Source organism: Streptopelia decaocto, assembly GCF_964273445.1.
Source record: "Streptopelia decaocto genome assembly, chromosome: Z".
Classification (NCBI taxonomy): domain Eukaryota; kingdom Metazoa; phylum Chordata; class Aves; order Columbiformes; family Columbidae; genus Streptopelia; species Streptopelia decaocto.
In genome coordinates this window covers 59,647,690-59,655,029 of record NC_138657.1, presented here as the reverse complement: position 1 = coordinate 59,655,029, position 7,340 = coordinate 59,647,690, and positions in this window count along the sequence as shown.

Here is a 7,340-nt window from a genome sequence, read left to right as displayed (position 1 = left end):
AAAGCAGGATTGCTGTCTTTGTTTCAGTGCATACCATTGCTCCCAGCACACAAATACTGGATATTGTCTTTCTGCATGAAGATAGCACCAAAATGCAATTAGACCGCTTCTAATCCTTGGAACACTGGCTGAAGCGAGACCAAGAGATATTGTGACTCTCAGTGAGAAAATTTGGGGGCGTTATCTACAGAATAGCTAGAGTTTTATTATTTTCTTCTGTCTATATTGTTTCCTCAATCAGATTTTATGGAAGCTTATCAACAAAATGGCTTTCCAAGAAGGCCAAATCCTTGTAAGTCCCATGTGTGGCCTTAGGCTACACATATCTACTCTCCTAGCTCTTTAAACCATCTGGACACAAGTTAGCCTGATCTGGGGACCATGTAGCTGTGCTAGGGTAATACAGTGAGCTAATAAGCCCTAGGGAGATCAGGATGGATTAACTTGAGCACAGGACAGTGCTTTGAAACTTGATACAGCTTTTAGGCTGAGAAGAGGTGGAATAAATAGAGAGCCGAGGCCAGCAGTGCTAGCCACAACTGTGTCCAGCAAGGACTGACTGCTCGTGCTGTGCTGCTGCTGCACTCAAGATGCTTCTCAGTATTTACAAGTCTTGTTGACTTTAGACAGAGAGGATACATGTAATAAGGCTAAAAAGTAAGCTAAAAAGTCCTGACAATGAGTTTGCACAGAGGCAAGAAAAACTAAGTTTTTGTTAATGTCTCTCAGTTTTGCACACTCACATATGCAAGCTATTATGGCTGCAGCCTAAACGAGGACTGCAGTATCCATGGCTATGTCAGTGATGGGAGCATGTTATGGTGTTGGCCAGTGCTGAAGCATGTTCTGTCCCTTCAGTAAATGCATGTTTTTGCACATGTGTGCAGACACATACCCACACACACACCCAAGCACGCCCATCGAGCCAGCAAAGAATGCAACCATTACCCAGCTTTTTCTTGGCAGTGCTCTGCATATTGTGTCAACCAAGAAAAATTTCACATTTACAGGAAAACTTCGTTGCTGTTCTCACCCTGTTACACAGTAAATAAAAGCATTGCACAACAAATGTTGACACTGTAACTCTCAGAGGAATTTCACAGGCAAAACAACCATGTACTCACAGATGCTAGCAAAATAGCATGGGATTTCACATGTACTTATTCAAAAAATTATTCCCTAGTGACCTAAACCAAGGATATGAGATGATTACCACATATCATTTGATACATCAGGTATTGTACTGTGCAGAGAGCTTGTATTGTACTTAAGAGAGCTTGAAGGGGTATTGCTTGAGGTTTCAGCCAATACTGAAAAAAGAACTTAGTTTCTTAAAATTTCCCAGCCTCATTTAGAGATTCCAGATGACAGAAACACTACTGTCAAAGTTTAATTTATACTTCAAACACTGAAACATTTCTCTGGCTCTGAACAGTGACCCTTTGGACTATTGTCTTTCCCTAGTGCATACTAGAGAGTTTCAAAACAGATACAGGCATGTGAATAAAGTAAATCAAGTCTAGGAACTCTTAGGAAAGAGCAAACAACTAGTGCTTGTACCAGTAAATAAAACTGGACAGGACTCTTTTACAGTCCCAGAGGCAAAGGGGTATAGGTCAGCTCACATCCAGCCAGCTAACCCCCAGCCTCAGAAACAGTTATCTTGCTGGAAACAGTCCTTGGCCCTTTGAGTGGTTGAACTGGGCCCAAATGCTCTTCCTGGGAGGACTAGCTATCACAGAGCAAAACCATGTTAAATAATTCCACAGACAGGATAATCAGGTCGCCTTTCCTGAAGCCCATGGCCTAGTTATCTCTCATTTAGGCAGCACAGACACAACCAGGCTGCTCAACAGAGGACAGAAACAGCTGCAGTGTTATGGTGACTCCACTCTGCTGCTTCTGAGGACACAGGACTGAAAACGCTCCTCTCCAAAAATATCCTGAGTTTACAGGACCAACGAAATCTTAAGTGCAACTGCTTTATTAAGTGAATTCTGAAATAAATTCAGAAAATTAACCCATTTCTAAGGTCCAGCGCTAAAGCTCTATTTATTTTCTATATAATTTTTTATTACTAAGATGATTGCTGTTAATAACAGTAGCTCCCAAAATCATTTTATAAGAGAAATACTTACTTGTCAGACTCATCTCTGCCTTGCAAACCACTGCAAATCAAATCAGCAAGTCATTATATGCAGTAGAAAGCTTTGTAACCAGCAGCCACAAAACTTTTGTGATTCCAAGGACTGACCATCAAATTTTGAAAGCTTTGAAACTTTGAACTTTGAAAATGTGAGACCTAAATCAAGGCATTTGAAAGTTATACCTAATGCATTTCTCAGTGGTAGCAGGTGTCATACCTGCAGCGCTGTTTCCTTCCAGACCTCACTGATGACTTCAACTTTTCACTAGCCCAATTCATGTCAGTGCCGTGATTACAGGGGATCAGGACACAGAAAAGGGTGTTAATAGTCATCCAGACATTTTCAACCAAATACTGGCAGTGTGGCTTTATTCTCTTCTATTTTGTAACCTTGATGAGGACACACGTCTCCAGAGCTGTCACTATCAAAAGAGAAAAACTTAAAATGAGGCAGAAAAAATCCATAGTCCCTAAAATTTATAAAAGGCCAGTTCACTTATGCCTCCTGAAATTTAAAGCATTGAATCTGTCAACTTGACTGGTGTTTATCATGGTTTGTTGTCCCCGCTCCTGTTGCAGTCCTTGAATACATTTTTTTTGCATAAATAATTTTCTTGCCGCATGGCCCTGGTGAACCAAGATGACTATTTTTCTGTGAGGCAATCTAGCACTACCTGGTACATGTTCAGATTTGAAATCACATCACCCTGGCTGTACATATGGTTCACTTTTAATTGGCTATTTTAGAACAGCAGTTTCAGGACTTTTGGCTGATTTTAGCTTGTGCAGTAATGACTTCAGGGAATGGAAACACTAAACTTCCCCACATGCTCTTAACCATAGTCTTCCGGTGTAGTCACACAGATGCGTTGGGATCCAACCCACCTTGTCCAAAATTACAATTATCCCTCAAGCTCCCCTGAAAGGCAGCAGGAGATGGCAGCCAGCAAATGTTGCAGCTCCTGGGGAGAGCATCAATAGGCTCCAATGCAGTCAAGGCCTTCTTCAGTCTTGCACCCCCCCAGAGTGGCTGGTGGCATATCCAGTGACTCATTTCTGGAGAGAGACTGTGGCAATGGCACCTATGCCACCTGCTTGCTATAACCTGCATCACCCCGATTTGCATATGCATCATGAACACTAATTGTAGAAATTAGGAAAAAAAAAAAATCAAGTGTTTTCAACCAGTTATGGTTTATTCTGCTCCAAGTGTCAATTAACTCTAGCTGAGCTGATTTCCAGGAACAGATCTTCTAATTTCTGCTCTGCTGTTAGCTGCAGCCCTCTCTCTGGACTGGTAATCTCAAGCCACACATCAGCTGCTTTGCAGTGCTGCGTCAGAAAGCCTTCCTGAGATACAAGTAAACAGCAGATAATCAGCTTTATTTTCTCCTTGAGTGGTTTTTAACACACAGGTCACATTGACCAGGGCCTCAAGTTTCTGAGACAGCATTTGACAAGACCTGCTTGTTCATCAGGGCCCTGAAATTCCCAGTTGGTGCCCAGTTACTGCAGTCCCTTGTGTGTGATACATTTTGTGGTTGACTTATCTGAAAAGTAAGATATCACCATGGGAAAACTAAGGCTCTCCTCTCAGCCACACTATTTACACTATGCTCACAGGAGGATTTAATAAAACAGAAAGACACTTTTTATTATTTTAGAAAGATCTCAGCAGCAGAGAGCAGCAGAGGGAGAAACCCTCTGGTAACTGGGTTTTATGCCCAATAAAGAAAATATCATTAGAAGTTTGCACTTGCTGATGCAATTATGAGTCCCAGCTATATGCGCATTTCTTTGCCTTCCTGTCAGGGTGCCACAGCCTGCCCTCAGGGAGCCAGGCAGCCCCAGCCCTGGGCACCTCCCTGGGGACGGGGACAGGCCAGGGCCCAGCCATCACACTGGCCCGTGGGCAGGAATCTCAATCAAGGAGGTCCTTGGCCAGGCAGGGCAGTGTCTGCTGGCCTCGAGGGGCTGAAATGGAGTCTCAGGCCATGGACAGGGTCTGGGAGGCCTGCAGGAGGCTGGTCTGGGCCATAAGTGTGGCTGGTGGCCTCAGGCCCTGACTCTGGAGATAGATCTAAATGATTTTGTCACCTAAGGATGATGCTGGATGAAAGGCTGTGCTACTCTGCAGGCTATAGGAGCAACATCTTCCAAAGGCCTGTTTGTGTCAGGCTGAAGACCCCTGACTCTTGACTCATGGTGTAACAGGGCTCTAGGGAGAGGAGGTAAAAAAATATAAAGGGCAGCCAGGCTTCATCTAAAAAGCAACATTTTATGATCAAGTCCTTTCTGCTCTGGATATGGTTATTGCAAGAACTGAGGCCTGGAAGAACTGGGCCTCAGACTTCATTGGGTAATGAACAAGGTGCAAAGCACTAATCATCCCATGCCCAGTTTGCTGGTGGCTGGCTGTGTCTCATACAGACAAGCTCGTCTCTTCCACCCACATGTGAACAGCACTTGAAGGTTTCTAGCTCACAGAGCATACAACGGGAAGGTAGCACAGGCTCCTCCATTGGTGCTCAGCACTGTCTTGGGAGCCAGTCCCCAGTCTTGAGTTATCACAGTGCCGAGCCCCACAATGGCTGTGGTCCTTTGTGGATGGAGCCACTCATTCCTGAAAAGCAGCAATATGCTGATCTGGAAGGCTCTGATCTGGAAGACAAATAATTCAGTGCTGAAAATTGCAGCAGATCTGCCTCCAGGCAGATTTAGGTCATGACTCATCCAGCCTGGTTTTAGATGTCGAGCTAAGAAGACAGAAATCGTGTTCTCTAAGGTACTGTTTCTCTCCTCCACTTACTAAAAGGACAGCCAAAGATGATTAGCTTGGATACAGACATACACCTTGAGAGGCATCTCATTCCGAGTAACAAATGAAGGAAGATCAGCCTACCCCTCTGTGTTAGAAATCTTCACCCCTGCTCACATACGAACACAAAGAGGCTTTGGGGCCAGTTGAGAGACTCCTTATAGTAAAATTGCCACGTTTGAGCAGAGTGTTTGTTAAATCTAGTTAAGTTTTAGCTTATAACAATGTTATTTGTAGCATTTTTATCCCATAACACTGCACCAGCAGACCTGAGTCAGTTCTGTTACAATTAAATCTGAAACGTCCCTTTTGTGAGACAACTAGCCAAAGCATGCTGCTCGAGGATCTCTGGGTGAGCAGAAATATGACGGACCTCTTCCTTTAAATACATAAACCAAATACATTGAGCTGGATCTATCATGAATGCCACAAATTATGCTGCTGCTGGACATGCATCCCTTTTCTTCCTGGAGTTCAGTCCCATGAGTGAGTTGAACAACAGTGAACTCTGCAGGAACCCAGTGGGAAAAAACTAGCCAGGATGGCCTCTGGTTTATCACTCACTGGGAAAGTGGCACTAGCAAAAGCTCTGGTACCTATCTTCCACTGTGCTCGCTGCTTCTAGCAACTTTGCATTTGATAGTCACAGTCATATTTTGCACCCAATTCTTAAATTAAGAGCTGTTTACCTCTCACATAGCAGCTGAAATAAAGACATCAGGGCTCAGACATTTAATACCAGATGTTTTCTCTCATAGCTGTAACAGGAAACAGTAATTGTTATAACTAAGCAGTGGTTCATTGCCAAAAGTTTAGCAGTTAGTATTTAAACTTATATATCCACTGTATCTTTAAAACCTTGAAGCAATCTCTAGATTACAATTTTCTGAAGCTGCGTAAGGATAAACATCATAACAGTCACTATATATATATATGTATATATATATATATATTCAGTACTCTTCTATATTGGGTCACATTCTGCTTTCTACAAGTGCAATAACTAATTATACAGAAGCCCACAACAACAGCTGCTAATTGTCCAGCCATCGAATCATGCCTCGGCTGTCTCACTGCGGTAAGTGTATTCTATATACACTTCACATACTCTTGTGCTAGTGAGAAATTAGATATGCTGCGATGCTGCTTGGAACTTTACGTCAATGGAACGGCTCATTATATTCATTTTCAGTGAATATAATGTTCCTAATGTCCTCTCTGACGTTAGGAACAAATAGATGGGGTATTTTCTGTATGGTAGAGAAGCTGCATTACTGAGAAGGCTGTCCTTTGAGGACTGGTACAGCCTCTGTGACCCTGGTTACCCTGACAGATTCAGTTTGGGTTTTCTTCATCTTCCGCAGTTATAATTTATGACCCAAGGCAATGATCCATCAAGCCAGATAACATTTCTTGGAGCTTACAATGGCAAGACAGGGACAGCATTTCCTGCCACCAGTGAACAAGAAAACTCTATCATCACCTAATATAAGTTATCACAGTAGAAGCAGAGAGCTTATCCAAGAAAAATCGAGATGCTGCAGGAAACATTGGGGAGCTGCAGACTTTAATGTAAGGGTTGGGGTCCCCTGTGACAGAGCATAGTGGCAAACCCAAAGTCCTTGTGACTGCAGTCCTGACTCTACTGAAGCCAATAGCAAAACTCCCACTAGTTTCAGTGAGCTGAAGATTTGCCCTGGCTTCCGTTTATGGCTGAATCACAACTTTATTAGTCACTGAAAGACAATGTTCCACTCAGGAAAAAAAAAAAAAAAGTCCTCCTGTCAGAAACATTGGTAGACAGTCACACTAGAATCTGAGTCTTGTAATGAAAAGCTAGGATGAAATTTAGAGGGTCAGGAGAAAGAAGTCTTCGTTCTTGTTGAGGGTGCAGAAGGCATACACAGCCATTCTAAATGATTGTTCCTTCACAGAATGCCACCAGAAAGAAGAAATAATGGCACTAAAAAACAAACTGGGGACAACAAAATTTGCAACCTTCTCCTAGACCATCACCAGCATATTAGTATGGACAAAAGACCTATAGAACTACAAAGGCAAATGTATCTTGGATTTTTTTATAATTTTTACTACACATTTTAAGGAAGAAAATGTAATGCTTTATTGAATTTAGCAGCAGGATTAATTGCTTCTTTTCTTTGAGCTCCATCCAGTTGTGACTAGCTGCTGATTTATGGACCTTTGGCAATATCCCAGACATATGGGTCTGATACCTCCTTGGAGGGAAAATAACTGTTTCACATCCAGCTGGCTCCCAGCTCTCAGGTGACTCTGTCCAGCCCCTGGTAAGATGTAATGCAGGTTATTCACCAACCACCAGTGGACGCTTCTCATTTGTGGTTTTCTGTTTTTCCC